Source organism: Dendrobates tinctorius, unplaced genomic scaffold, assembly GCF_039654945.1.
Source record: "Dendrobates tinctorius isolate UK_male_01 unplaced genomic scaffold, ASM3965494v1 ptg000028l, whole genome shotgun sequence".
Lineage (NCBI taxonomy): Eukaryota > Metazoa > Chordata > Amphibia > Anura > Dendrobatidae > Dendrobates > Dendrobates tinctorius.
In genome coordinates, this window is record NW_027361696.1 from 58,739,841 (window position 1) to 58,756,686 (window position 16,846).

A 16,846-nucleotide genomic window follows, 5' to 3' on the forward strand; every position below is an offset into this window, starting at 1 on the left:
TGTTATCATCTTTTTATCAGCACTTGCTGACTACTGGTATATGTTTTACTGCAGGATATTTCTGCACAATTGTCATTCTGTGCTCTCTGTTTGTGTTTGAGTCAGTGGGTGGTATGAACAGTGTCCTACCGACTTGTTCATATATGTGCATGTCACGTGTTTTTAATCCAGTTTTTTCCGTGCTTATGCATGATTTGAGAGACCCCACCCCTCCCTTGTGTGACATGCACATAAAGAGCTGGCTTACTCCACATGCCCATACCAGGAAGCACCTGTCTTCATCCTGTTCATTTAGACACTGTTCACATGTTCAGGTTTTAAATACATTAGATAGGGACTGCTTCAATAGGGCTTACCTTGATGCGGTGGAGCAGCTTGGTATACATTTTTTTGCAAAAAAAGTATCGACTAAATACCCTGTATTTGTTATCATCTTTTTATCAGCACTTGCTGACTACTGGTATATGTTTTACTGCAGGATATTTCTGCACAATTGTCATTCTGTGCTCTCTGTTTGTGTTTGAGTCAGTGGGTGGTATGAACAGTGTCCTACCGATTTGTTCATATGTGTGAATGTCACATGTGTTTTTAATCTTTACTGATCTTTGTAATATCCTCCATTAGCTTATTTTGCTTCCTTCTCTCCCATACAGCATGCTGAAAGTGCTGTTTTACCTGCCCAGTTCATGCTTTCACCTACTGCTTTAGCAAGAATCTGTGTTCAGACAGTATTTTCAAGTGCTCTCCATGTTTGCATGAAGATGACGACTTTGGGTCCAGTGGTTGTAAATAGAGACTTTATGGGTTGTACTGTGGAAATGACTGCACAGCTGGGAAGACCCAGGTATTACCGTTTTTTGACTGGTAAGAAACTCTGCTATAAAGCACCAAAAAGCTCACTGCTCCTACGCTACATATTTGTTTTCTAGGATTTTGCTAGTGATGTGTACCTTAGTTATTTACGTGTTTCCAGACAAACTTTGACAAATGTGGTCACACAGTGATTGTGCCTTCTTCTCTGGCTATTAGATGGACGTTCCTGAGTTTACAAACCCCAGAGAACATATAATCTGGGGTTGTCCAGAGCGGATATTCATTTGTAACAGTGCACCATGTAGTCGGGTATAGTATTGCAATAGTATAGTATTGCAATTCAGATTCTTCGAGATTTGGTGATGTCTATTCTGGTCCGACCTCTATACTTCTATGACGTAACCTCTCATTACAATGCTTTAAAGAATTTGAGATTTAGAAATAACAGATTTAAGTCTTGACTAGTGTTGAGCATTCCGATACCGCAAGTATCGGGTATCGGCCGATACTTGCTGTATCGGAATTCCGATACCGACTTCCGATATTTTTTCAATATCGGAATTCGGCATCGGAATCGGAAGTTCAGTTGATTGACAGCCTGACGTCATCATGATGCGCGGTGTGTGCGCATCATGATGCGCCGTCATTTCGGGCCTTCCGGGGGTCTCTGCCGGCCTGCCGGGGGGCTGTGCCGGCCTGCCGGGGGGCTGTGTGGACTGCCCGGGGTCTGTACCGGCCTGCCGGGGGGCTGTGCCGGCCTGCCGGTGGTCTGTGCACCCTGTGGGGGTCTGTACCGGCCTGCCGGGGGGCTGTGCCGGCCTGCCGGTGGTCTGTGCACCCTGTGGGGGTCTGTACCGGCCTGCCGGGGGGCTGTGCCGGCCTGCCGGGGGGCTGTGCTGATGTCCGGGGGTCTGTGCAAGCATCGTCCGATGGGACTACAAGTCCCATCTGGCGATGCCTGCTACCATGACAGTGATTGACACATTAGCCAATGATGGGACAGTAGTAGTCCCATCATCCGGCTAATGTGTTAAATGTTAAAAAAAAAAAAAAAAATACTACATACATACTACATGCATGCTACATACATACTACATGCTACATACATACTACATACATACTACATGCATGCTACATACATACTACATGCATGCTACATACATACTACATGCATGCTACATACATACTACATACATGCTACATACATACTACATGCATGCTACATACATACTACATGCATGCTACATACCACATACATGCTACATACATACTACATGCATGCTACATACATACTACATGCATGCTACATACCACATACATACTACATACATACTACATACTACATATATACTACATGCATGCTACATACTACATGCTACATACATACCACATACATGCTACATGCTACATACTACATACATACTACATGCATGCTACATGCATGCTACATGCATGCTACATACATACTACATGCATGCTACATACATACTACATGCATGCTACATACATACTACATGCATGCTACATACATACTACATACATACTACATGCTACATACATACTATATATACTACATGCATGCTACATACATACTACATGCTACATACATACCACATACATACTACATACATGCTACATATATACTACATGCATGCTACATACATACTACATATATACTACATGCATGCTACATACATACTGCATGCTACATGCATGCTACATACATACTACATGCTACATACATACCACATATATACTACATACATACAATACATTCATACAATACATACATAGACATACAGTACATATAACATAGAGTAACATACTTACCAATACTTGTCACATTGTTCCCCGAAGCCATTGTCTTTTCCGGAATAAATATTAACATAACAAACCACAAAAATACTCACCCACGATCCGAAGCAGTCCACGAGTGTGTCCCACGACGATCTTGGGTAGAGAACTGCAGCATCAGATGATGCTGCCGTTCTCTACGGGCTGCAGGAATCCAATGACGGAAGGTAGGTATCCTTCCGCACTGTATTCCTCCGCCACTTAAAAAAAAAAAAGTCCCTAGTCTCACTTTATGCCATTGCTGTGTGGGAATTTCCCACACAGCAATGGCATAAAGTGAGACTAGGGACTTTTTTTTTTTTAAGTGGCGGAGGAATACAGTGCGGAAGGATACCTACCTTCCGTCATTGGATTCCTGCAGCCCGTAGAGAACGGCAGCATCATCTGATGCTGCAGTTCTCTACCCAAGATCGTCGTGGGACACACTCGTGGACTGCTTCGGATCGTGGGTGAGTATTTTTGTGGTTTGTTATGTTAATATTTATTCCGGAAAAGACAATGGCTTCGGGGAACAATGTGACAAGTATTGGTAAGTATGTTACTCTATGTTATATGTACTGTATGTCTATGTATGTATTGTATGAATGTATTGTATGTATGTAGTATATATGTGGTATGTATGTAGTATGTATGTAGTATGTATGTAGCATGCATGTAGCATGCAGTATGTATGTAGCATGCAGTATGTATGTAGCATGCATGTAGTATATATGTAGTATGTATGTAGCATGCATGTAGCATATATGTAGCATGTATGTAGTATGTATGTGGTATGTATGTAGCATGTAGTATGTATGTAGCATGCATGTAGTATATATGTAGTATGTATGTAGCATGTAGTATGTATGTAGCATGCATGTAGTATATATGTAGTATGTATGTAGTATATATGTAGTATGTATGTTGCATGTAGTATTTATGTAGTATGAATGTAGCATGTATGTAGTATGTAGTATGTATGTAGCATGCATGTAGTATATATGTAGCATGTATGTAGTATGTATGTGGTATGTATGTAGCATGTAGTATGTATGTAGCATGCATGTAGTATATATGTAGTATGTATGTAGCATGCAGTATGTATGTAGCATGCATGTAGTATATATGTAGTATGTATGTAGTATATACAGTATGTAGTATGTATGTTGCATGTAGTATTTATGTAGTATGAATGTAGCATGTATGTAGTATGTAGTATGAATGCAGCATGTATGTAGTATGCATGTTGTATGTATGTAGCATGTAATTTTTTTTTTTTTTTTTTTTACATTCAACACATTAGCCGGATGATAGGACTATTACTGTCCCATCATTGGCTAATGTGTCAATCACTGTCATGGTAGCAGGCATCGCCCGATGGGACTTGTAGTCCCATCGGACGATGCCTGCACAGACCCCCGAAGCCTGCACAGACCACCGGCAGGCCGGCACAGCCCCCCGGCAGGCCGGCACAGCCCCCCGGAGCCTGCACAGACCACCGGCAGGCCGGCACAGCCCCCCGGAGCCGGCACAGCCCCCCGGCAGGCCGGCACAGCCCCCCGGCAGGCCGGCACAGCCCACCGGAGCCTGCACAGACCACCGGCAGGCCGGCACAGCCCCCCGGCAGTCCGGCACAGACCACCGGAGCCTGCACAGACCCCCTGGCAGGCCGGCACAGCCCCCCGAAAGGCCCGTACAGACCCCAGAGAGGCTGTACAAGGGCAGGAAAGGGTTTTTCTTATTCCGATACCGGAAGTCCCATAGACTTGAATGGGACTTCCGGTATCGGCATCGGCGATACCGATACTTTTTTTAAAGATCGGCCGATACCATCCGATACGATACTTTGAAGTATCGGACGGTATCGCTCAACTCTAGTCTTGACTCAACAAAACTGGAGAACAAAGTTTCTCTACTCACCATATATGAGGATTCTTCCTTTAGTTGCACTGCCTGTAAAAGTTAAGTGGACATAGACGTGAGAGAAGAAATCACAAGTAATCTTCACCTGTAGAAATATAGAGTTCAGAGCTAGGGAACCATTTTTTTCTCCCCTATAGATTGTAAGCTTGCGAGCAGGGCCCTCATTCCTATCGGTATCTGTTTTGGACTATGTGTTTACTGCTCTGCTGTAATGTCTATTCTCTGTAAAAGTCCCCTCTATAATGTAAAGCGCTGCAGAATATGTTGGCGCTATAGAAATAAAATTATTATTATTCAGTAGTGTTGAATTTTCCAGATTAACTTGATAATGCCAGGATTGAGGCTCCTGGATACCATTTTGCAATGGGTGGCGGTGTCAGTGACTTGACGGTGAATGTTTCGTCACTGACTGTGCTACAGTGCTTGTTGTGAGTTTGGCACCCATTGAGAGAGTGTGTAAGGAGTAAGGTGAATGCAAAGACTTGCTGTGACAGAAGTCGTCTGTGATCAAAACCCGACCATAGCGTGAGGTCAGCCATGAAGTCGCCGACCCGCGTGCCAAAGTCGCATTTCCCATCATGCTTCCAGCACCTTTTCTCAGCCAATGATCAATGACGCACACTGTGGGCAACGCGATGACATAGGCAGCGGCCACCATCTTATATATGGGCATTGCAGGGATTGGCTGGCTTTGTGTGGCGTCACAGGGTCTATAAAAGCCCTGATCGCCGACTGCCATCTTACTTCTGCCGATCTTAGCATAGGGAGAGGTTGCTGCTCGTTCGCAATAGGGAGAGTGTTTAGGCAGGAAACAAAAAAAAAAAATCTGCTTCTGCGGATAGCGATTTTCACTGTACAGCACAACAGGCTATGTGCACACGTAGTTTTTTGGGTGTGCGGATTTAGGAGTGAAAGCCGCAGGTAAATCCGCAGGACAAAAGTCCTGCGGTTTATCTGCAGTTTTGCCCTGCGGTTTTACACCTCATAATGGATAAGGTGTAAAACTGCAGCGTTTCTGCACCAAACAATTGACATACTGCGGATTGTAAACCGCAGCAAAACCGCGCGGAAAAATCCGCAGCATGTGCACTGCGTTTTTTAATTTCCATAGGAAATAAAGGTACTGTACAACGCAGCAGAATCTGCACCGTGTGCACACACCCTTAGTGTGCAGTGACAGGGGAGGATATATTTGTGTGCAGCAGCTCTGTTGGTGATTAGGCTGCCTTATAAGGCTACCTGATAGCTACATTGCTGTTTGCACACTGCTGTGCAGACTGCTTTTTTCAAAGAAAAAATACTTTTATTCCTTTTTTCTGCACAGTTAGCGAGGGTTCATTTTTTCACACACCGTATAGAGGTGTACGCTCCTCACACACTACCGTGTAACGGCTGGCATCACGGACAAATACATGCTGAGTGTGACTCCGTACAAAGATAGACGGTTGATTTTCATTTTTCCATCCATACACCGTATAGAGCTGTCTGCTTGTCAAACAGTATCCCATATCTGATGTTTGATTACGGTCAAATCGATACAGAGACAGCGTCTGTGTGTGACTCCGTTAAAAAATAGACGCATAATTAAAATTTTACATACATACACCGTATAGAGCTGTCCGCTTGTCAAACAGTATCCCACATCTGCTGTTTGATCACGGTCAAATCGATAAAGAGACAGCATCTGTGTGTGACTCCATTAAAAAATAGAAGGATAATTAAAATTTTCCATCCAAACACTGTATAAAGCTGTCCGCTTGTCAAACAGTATCCCATATCTGCTGTTTGATTACGGTCAAATCGATACAGAGACAGCATCTGTCTGTGACTCTGTTAAAAAATAGACGGATAATTAAAATTTTCCATCCATACACCGTATAGAGCTGTCCGCTTGTCAAACAGTATCCCATATCTGCTGTTTGATCATGGTCAAATCGATACAGAGACAGCGTCTGTGTGTGACTCCGTTAAAAAATAGACGGATAACTAAAATTTTCCATACATACACCGTATAGAGCTATCTGCTTCTCATACAGTACGATATCTCTGCTGGTATTTTTGGTACATTTTTCCAAACATGAGGAAGTCTGGTGGAAGAGGCCTGTTAGGAACGACGGAATGCACTAAATAAAAATAATAATAAAGTGTGTTCGCTGCTCGGGGTCCACCGTGCAGTAGGAGTTGCAACCGCTGCTGAGTAATGGCAGACAAGCAATATGGCGATATAATGCGCACGGGTTCAACTTCACCCAAAGTGAGCAGAGCGGGCTCTGTTCACACACAGAGGCGCGGCAACAAAAACATACAAAGGCTGAGCCTGTTAGAGTCACAGGCCTCAGGTAAATGCACACATGGTATAAGGTCACAGGAGCAGGAACTAAGACAGAGGGGCTGCGTCCGTCTAGACCTACCGTGTGTGCAGCGTCGCTACTGCGAACACCAAGAAGGGCTGCAACTGCAGCGCGGCGCAGTACACTGCCGCTGGACGACACAGCTACAAAGCAGGCGCTATGTTGGACGCTAGCGCAGAGGTGCGGTGTGCACAGTGGCCTAAGGCTTGCCACAGACTGGAGCAGACTACTGAACTAATTCCCTAACCACATGCGCAATATCAGAGGGAAGGGGTTTCATAATAAGTCAGTCACCAGAATCATACATCTGTCACCATTCACACATAGCAGTATAGTCTATACTAGCGCATGGCGGAATGGCTTTTTATAGCAGCCGGGACCTTCCGGAAGCTTCTAGATCTCCGAGTTGGACCAATGAGATCTGGAGCAGGACCTGAGCACATGACTCCCGATCTCCAATGGGAAACTATCTCATGAGCATGCTCAGTAGGAGGACAGAGGGACTTAGCCCCTGGAGAGATTTGCTGCAAGGTCATCTCCTCTGCGGTAGATAAAAAGCAAGAGACCGCAGAATGTCAGGGTCTGGATTCCTGCAGAGCAGACGCAGGAACCTGACTCCTAACAAGGCCACGTACGTGGGTGGGGGGGCGCAGCTGGTACAGATGGTGGTGGTGGGGCATCTGATGGTTATGTCAAAAGCACATTAGCAGCTAAGGCAGGAGGTGTTGAGCCTGCATCATTGTCTGGCACAAGAAGGCCTTTAAGGTTCTCTTTTCTGGGAGTAGGTAAACAGCTTTTAAAGCCAGAGCAACAGGAACAGGTTATGGCTTACATTGCCGAAACAGCCTCCAGCTCTATTGCCTCCTCTTCTAAAGTTTCAAAAGCTGCAAGCACTGAGTCGTCAGTGCAGGCTTCTGGTCAGGAGCAACACCTTTCCTTGTGTCCTTCACCCACACCAAAAGTGAAGGATGCGGCAGGCCACACTTCAGATTACTCCATGGAGCTCTTTTCACATACCATGCCTGGGTTATCAAGTCAAATCCTGAATTCCCCAGTCCAAGATGAATCTGACATGGAGTGCACTGATGCACAGCCACTGCTAGATGATTTTGCTGGTGCATTCACCCAGAGCAATACTTTTGCCTTGCAGTATAGTGAGCCAGAATCAGACCCTGATAAAACGCAGGTGCCCCTTCCCGCATACTATACCACCTTACACGGTGACACAGAGGAAGGTGCAGATGACATTGAAGAGGAGGTGATGGATGACCCAGTTGTTGTCCCGGATTGGCATCCATTGGGGGAAGAGGGTGCTGCTGGCAATAGCTCAGAAGAGAAGAAGGATCCGCAGCAGGCATCGACATCGCAGCAGCAGTTATCTGGCAGGCCCGTAGCTGTACCAAAACTTGTTAAAAAATCAAAAAGAGTTGCAGGACAGCTTGGCCAGATGGTCAAATTTGCACACCGTGCAAGCCCTGAAAATGTATGCCATAGTAGGAAGAGTGCGGTGTGGCACTTTTTTGACCAAAATCCTATTGATGATGCAAAGGTTATCTGTAAGAAGTGCGGAAGGACCTTTAGCCGAGGTAAAAATCTCCAAAATTTCAACACCAGTTGCATGCTTAGACATTTAACCACCATGCACTTGCAAGCGTGGACGGACTACAAAACCTCAGGTAGCACATGTGCAACTGCTCCGACTGAAGGTAGCCAGCAATGCTACATTGCTTAACCAACTGAAAGGCCACCGATAAGCACACCACCAGCAAGAAATGTTGACATGTCGTCGCAAGGCCAAAGCAGTCAGGGAATCACAATGTTTTTAGAAAAAAAGACTGAATCAAGGCCATCACCAACACCACCATCACCAACCCCCTGTCATTGCTTAATGCATGGGTCAGTAGGCATGGCCAGGGCCGTTACGTGTCCATTACTGCGCACTGGGTTAATGTGGTGGATGCTGGCTCCATAGGGGACAGTGGCGGTGGAACAGTGCTGCCTAGCCCACGGTATAGGAAACAATTGGCTGTAGGCGTTCCACCCTCCTCCTCCTCCTCCTCTCCCAGAAGAGAAATCTCGTCCACAGAGCGCTGTCACATGAGCACTCCATCCGCAGCTGCCAGTGTTGCACACGAGGTGTCCCACTATCGAACAGCTAGTGGTAAGCGGCAGCAGGCTGTTTTAAAGATGATGTGTTTGGGCGACAAAAGACACACCACGGAGGCACTGGCCGACTACTTGCATCGACAAGGCTGGGCAGTCTGCATCTTGAGCCAGGCAAGGTAGTCAAGGTAGAATTTTGTGGCTGCCATAGCCCTGGCAAAACTCAGACACATACCTTGCATTGCTCACACCTTGAACCTGGTGGTGCAGTGCTTCCTACATAATTATCCGGAGTTAACAGCCCTGCTGAATAAGGTGCGAAGACTGTGCTCGCACATCCATCGCTCTCCCGTACACTCCAGTCGTATGCAGAAGCTGCAGCGATCGCTCCAACTCCCAAAGCACCGCCTAATCATAGATGTTACAACAAGGTGGAACTCCACCCTGCACATGGTTGAGAGGCTGTGCGAACAGAGGCAGGCTGTAATGCATTTGTAGGAGGATACACGGGCAGGCAGTTTGAGGGAAGACATTGAATTGTCGGGTGTGCAGTGGTCAAAGCTGAAAGACCTCTGTAAAGTCCTTCAGTGTTTTCAGGAATGCACACGGCTGGTAAGCGCAGATGATGCCATCATAAGCATGAGCATACCACTTATGCGTCTGCTCATGCAAACTTTGACACACATTAAGGATCAGGCACCTGAAGCAGAGGAGGAGGAAGAGGGAAGCCTTGATGACAGTCAGCCATTGACTATTGGGCCTGTAAACTGGACACCTGGACTGATTTCGCACAATATGCCTTGCAGGAGCTCGCTTGCCCTGCTGCTAGTGTGTTATCTGAAAGAGTCTTCAGTGCTGCTGGATCAATCCTGACAGAAAAAAGGACCCGTCTGTCAACCCAAAATGTTGATGATCTAACCTTCATTAAAATGAACCATGCATGGGTTTCCATAGGTGGTCCACCTATGTATGCTTCATGTGGTATTTCCTGAAGAAGAGGTTGCAAAAAAACCTTGAAACGCGTAGAATAAACCACTGTCAAACTTTATTAACCTTCTGGAATTTCATCATTTGGGCAGCGCGGACGAAATCCACGTATTCCTTTGCAGAGCTCTGTTTCAGATAGTCAGTGACCGACTTGTGGATCTGCAGCAGCCCTTATTTATACATGCTTTGAATACCTACTACCAGGTGAGCAATTTTTTGTCAAACCGCTTACTTTATTTGTGGGATAAGACCCTATATTGCGCTTGTGTCTCCCTCTTTCCTCACAAAACTATAGGTACTGGGAGATTTAAAATCACACCAACACTGTATGCAGCTGTACGCTTGTAATTAGTGTTGAGCATTCCGATACTGCAAATATTGGGTATCGGCCGATATTCACTGTATCGGAATTCCGATACTGAGTACCGATATTTTTACAATATCGAATACCGGAATGGGAAGTTCCCATAATGCAATGAGCCAGTGTTGTGGCTGTGATTGGCTGCTGAAATGATGTCATCCTGATGCGCGGTCTGGCGCATCATGATGCACGGTCTGTGCGGGCCTGCCGGAGGTCTGTGCTGGCTGCCGGGGGTCTGTGTGGGCCTGACGGGGGTCTGTGCAGGCTGTCGGGGGTCTGTGCAGGCCTGCCGGGGGTCTGTACTGGCCTGCCGGGGGTCTGTGCGGGCTCGAAGGGGTCTGTGCGGGCCTGCCGGGGGGTCTGTACGGGCCTGCTGGGGGGGTCTGTGTGGGCTGCCGGGGGACTGTACAGGCCTGCCGGGGGTCTGTGCGGGCTTCCGGGGGTCTGTGCGGGACCGCCGGGGGTTGTGTGTGTGTGCAGGCATCATCCGATGGGACTACAAACAACCGATATACTCCCTGATCCGCAGAAATCCATGAGTGCCCCACGACGATCTCCTGCAGTGCATCACTGAGAGGATACTATAGTTCACTGGACTCACTTTATGGCAAAAGCTGCGTGAGAACTTTCTCACACAGCAATGCCAAAAGTGAGACTAGGGACTATTTTTTTTTTTTACAGTGGTGGAGGAATACAGTGCGGAAGGATACCTACCTCCCGTCATTGTATTCCTGGGGCACCTAGAGAGCGGTGGCATCAGCTGATGCTGCTGTTCTCCACAGGAGATCGTCTTGGGACACTCATGGATTTCTGCGGATCAGGGAGTATATCGGTTGTTTGTTATTTTAATAATTTTTACAGCTGACACTGGCTTCGGGGATCAAAGTGACAGGTGATGGTGAGTATGTACTCTATGTTATATATACTGTATGTCTATATGTATGCATTGTATTAATGTATGAATGTATTGTATGTAGTATATATGTTGTATGCATGTTGTATGTCTGTAGCATGTTTTATGTATGTTGTATGTATGTATTATGTAGTATGTATGTTGTATGAATGTAGTATGTATGTTGTATGAATGTAGTATATATGTAGCATGTATGTAGTATGTATGTATGTATGTATGTTGAATGAATGTAGTATATATGTAGTATGTACTATGTATGCATGTATGTTGTATGAATGTAGTAAATATGAAGTATGTATGTAGTATGTAGTATGTATGTATGTTGTATGAATGTAGTATATATGTAGTATGTACTATGTATGTATGTTGTATGAATGTAGTATATATGAAGTATGTATGTAGCATGTAGGCATGCTGAATGAATGTAGTATATATGTAGTATGTACTATGTATGTATGTTGTATGAATGTAGTATATATGAAGTATGTATGTAGTATGTATGTTGTATGAATGTAGTATATGTAGTATGTATGTAGTATGTATGTATGTTGTATGAATGTAGTATATATGAAGTATGTATGTAGTATGTATGTATGTATGTTGTATGAATATAGTATATACATAGCATGTATGTAGTATGTATGTTTTTTTTTTACATTCAACACATTAGCCGGATGATGGGACTACTACTGTCCCATCATTGGCTAATGTGTCAATCACTGTCATTGTAGCAGGCATAGCCCGATGGGACTTGTAGTCCCATCGGACGATGCCTGCACACACACACAACCCCTGGCTGGCCCGCACAGACCCCCGGCAGCCCGCACAGACCCCCGGCAGGCCCGCACAGACCCCCGGCAGCCCGTACAGACCCCCAGCAGGCCCACACAGACGCCCGGCAGGCCCGCACAGACCCCCGACAGCCTGCACAGACCCCTGGCACGCACAGACCCCCGGCAGCCCGCACAGACCCCCGGCAGGCCCGCACAGACCCCCGGCAGGCCCGCACAGACCCCCCGAGAGGCCCGTACAGACCTCGCCCGCACACACAGACACGCACAGTTTCCGGCCACGCACCGCCCACACTCTTCCCCCCTTCCGAACTGGATTTGCAAGTAAAGAAAGGGTTTTTCTAATTCCGATATTTTTGTCCCATTAACTTGCATGGGTTTCCGGTATCGGAATCGGCGATACCCGATACTTTTTGTGTATCGGTCCGATCCAATCCGATCCAATATTTCCCAATATCGGAAAGTTTCGCTCAACACTACTTGTAATATATTACCCTTTTTGTACTTTTTATATTCTTGTCTAATCCTTACTGAGCCTGTGAGTGTATTTTTCTGACTCCGGATATTTAGACGGATATTTCCAATTACCCCTGGACTGGATACACCTTGTCTCTGCTGATAAAGTACGGTTAAATCCATACTGACAGAATGAGCTGGTATGGTTGACTCATGAAATCTGGTGGTTGGAAAAAAATAATGGAAAGACATGGAAACATCAAAAGAAACTTAGGTTAATATGGTGTAGGTCCACCGTTTGCGGCGATTACAGCCTCGATTATCCGAGGTATGGATTCATACAAGGTGTGAATTTTTTCAAAAGGAATTGCAGCCCATTCTTCAGTTAAAACACCCTCCAGTTCTTTGAGCGACAATGGTGGCGAAAATCGACGTCTAACTTGAATCTATAAAATCTGCCATAAATAATGAATAATGTGGAGGTCTGGGGATTGTGGGGGACAGATGAGATGCTCAACTTCATTGCAGTGTTACTCGTGCCATGCTTTAACAACCCCTTTCCTTGTGTCCTTCACCCCCACCAAAAGTGAAGGATGCGGCAGGCCACACTTCAGATTACTCCATGGAGCTGTTTTCACATACCATGCCTGGGTTATCAAGTGAAAGCCTGAATTCCCCAGGCCAACATGAATCAGAGATGGAGTGCGCTGATGCACAGCCACTGCTAGATTCTGCTGGTACATTCACCAACAGCACTACATTCCCCTCGCACTCTACAGAGCTAGAATCTGACTCTGGTGAAACTCAGGTGCCCCTTCCTGCATACTATAGCACCTTACACAGTGACACAGAGGAAGGTGCTGATGAAAGTGCCGGTTCCCTGAGCAGGTGGGGGCATACTCGTGGGCGATGGCACTGGCACAGGGCCCCTCATAGTACGCAAAAGTGTCTCTGCCGGTGGGAGGGCCCACTCACCGTCAGACACACCGGCGTACTATGAGGGGCTCGGTGCCAGTGCCATCGCCCACAAGTGGGCCCCCCCTGCTTGCTCAGGGCCACAGGACTTGCAATACTTACCTCTCCCTGCTCCACCGCCATGATGTCTTCCGCATTTCCTGACAGTGACATTCAGGTCAGTGAGCACGATGACATCACAGCTGTATGCCCTCTGCCTAAACAGTCCAAGAGCAGAGAGCTGGAAGATGTTGACGCTGACGAGTCCAGAGTAGAGCAGTGCCCAGCAAGGAGAGGTATTTAGTTTTTTTAAAGGTTGGGATCAATTTTTGGGGAGCACTATACACTGGAGAATAAGATATGGAGCCCATCATATACTGGAGCATTCTAAATGGGGCAGATTATTTATGGAGCCTTATTTGGGCCCATCATATACTGGAGCACCATCCATGAGGCCCATCATATACTGGAGCATTCCAAATGGGGGACATCAGACACTGCAGCAGCATTTACGGGGCCCATTATACACTGGAGCATTATAAATGGGGCTCATTATATATGGAGCATTATTTGGGCCATAAGACACAGGAGCGTCATCCATGGGGCCCATGATATACTGGAGCATTCTAAATGGGGCACGTTATATATGGAGCACTATTTGGGCCCATCACACACTGAAGTATCATCCATGAGGCCCATCATATACTGGAGCAGTCCAAATGGGGGACATCAGACACTGCAGCAGCATTTACAGGGCCCATCATACACTGGAGCATTATAAATGGGGCCCGTTATATATGGAGCATTATTTGGGCCCATAAGACACTAGAGCATCATCCATGGGGCTGATCATATACTGGAAAATTCTAAATGGGGCAGATCAGACACTGGAGCAGCATCTATGGGGCCCATTATACACTGGAGCATTAGAAATGGGGCCCATTATATATGGAGCAATATTTGGGCCCATAAGACAGTGAAACATCATCCATGGGGACCAACATATACTGTAGCATTATGTGGAGCTCATCATATACTGTATGGAACATAATATGGACCAATTATTCTGTATGGAGAAATATATGGGGCTCATTATTCTGTATGGTGCACTATGTGGTGGCCATAATACTGTATGGAGTAATATACTGTTCGTTTTTTTAGCTATTTTTGAATTTAAAATAGATATCAGTCATGTCATGTAAGAAGTGAAGTATTTTTCATTGTACTATACCACTATTTCTCTGCCGTATCGGAGCATCGTGAATTGTGTTATGTGTTAAAGGGGCCCACTGACACTCTTTGGCCCGGGGCACATGAAAACCTGGAGCCAGCCTTACCCCCCCACACAACTTTAGCAAAAATAACCCCCAGTTTTCAATGCGTAATTATTATTATAAAGTAAATTAAGGTTGACAAGCTTAAGTAATAAGAATTGATGTTGTTGGCATTGAAATGGGCACTGTAGGTGTGTTTACTGTCCTCCACTCCCTGATGACTTTGCTTCCTCATTGATTTGCATTGGGTTTCGTGTTTCAGCCAGACCCCGACTTTTCCCTATAGTCGGCCTATTTCGTTTGACTCGACTTTTGAGAAAGTCGGATTTCATGAAACCCGACTCGACCCTAAAAAAAGCAAAGTCGCTCATCTCTACTCATTGGAGTTATTTATGTATATATACATATGGGAATAGGCGAATTTGAATTATGGATCAGGGCATGGCATTGATGAGTTTAGCTCATTTTGATGACTGATTTTCCAAAGTGGTGGTCATAGTCAAAATTTTGAGAGCTGGGATTGGAGGAACAAGGGAAATGTCTGCATAGGATGAAAAAGCTGAGACTAAATCATAAATCAGTCTGTAGTGAATGCTCCTTGTACCAGCATAGTTGTAGGTCATATACAGTTAGGTCCATATATATTTGGACAGAGACAACACTTTTCTAATTTTGGTTAGACATATAGACATACAGTATATATAACATAGAGTACATACTCACCATCACCTGTCACTTTGATCCCCGAAGCCAGTGTCAGCTGTAAAAATTATTAAAATAACAAACAACCGATATACTCCCTGATCCGCAGAAATCCACGAGTGTCCCAAGACGATCCTGTGGAGAACAGCAGCATCAGCTGATGCCACCGCTCTCTAGGTGCCCCAGGAATACAATGACGGGAGGTAGGTATCCTTCCGCACTGTATTCCTCCACCACTGTAAAAAAAAAATAGTCCCTAGTCTCACTTTTGGCATTGCTGTGTGAGAAAGTTCTCACGCAGCTTTTGCCATAAAGTGAGACCAGTGAACTATAGTATCCTCTCAGTGATGCACTGCAGGAGATCGTCGTGGGACAGTCATGGATTTCTGCGGATCAGGGAGTATATCGGTTGTTTGTTATTTTAATATTTTTTACAGTGAGATGACACTGGCTTCGGGGATCAAAGTGACAAGTGATGGTGCGTATGTACTCTATGTTATATGTACTGTATGTCTATATGTATGTGTTGTATGAATGTATGTAGTATGTATGTTGCATGAATGTAGTATGTATGTAGTATGTATGTATGTTGTATGAATGTATTATATATGTAGTATGTATGTAGTATGTATATATGTTGTATGAATATAGTATATATGTAGTATGTATGTAGTATGTATGTATGTTGTATGAATGTAGTACTGTATATATATAGCATGCATGTAGTATGTATGTTGTATGAATGTAGTATATATGTAGTATGCATGTAGTATGTATATATGTTGTATGAATGTAGTATGTATGTAGTATGTATGTATGTTGTATGAATGTAGTATATATGTAGTATGTAGTATGTATGTATGTATGTTGTATGAATGTAGTATATATGTAGAATGTATGTAGTATGTATGTTGTATGAATGTAGTATATATGAAGTATGTATGTAGTATGTGTGTATGTTGAATGAATGTAGTATATATGTAGTATGTACTATGTATGTATGTTGTATGAATGTAGTATATATGAAGTATGTATGTAGTATGTATGTTGTATGAATGTAGTATGTATGTAGTATGTACGTATGTTGGTTGTATGAATGTAGTATATATGAAGTATGTATGTAGTATGTATGTATGTATGTATGTTGTATGAATATAGTATATACGTAGCATGTATGTAGTATGCATGTTTTTTTTTTTTTACATTCAACACATTAGCCGGATGATGGGACTACTACTGTCCCATCATTGGCTAATGTGTCAATCACTGTCATTGTAGCAGGCATAGCCCGATGGGACTTGTAGTCCCATCGGACGATGCCTGCACACACACACAACCCCTGGCTGGCCCGCACAGACCCCCGGCAGCCCGCACAGACCCCCGGC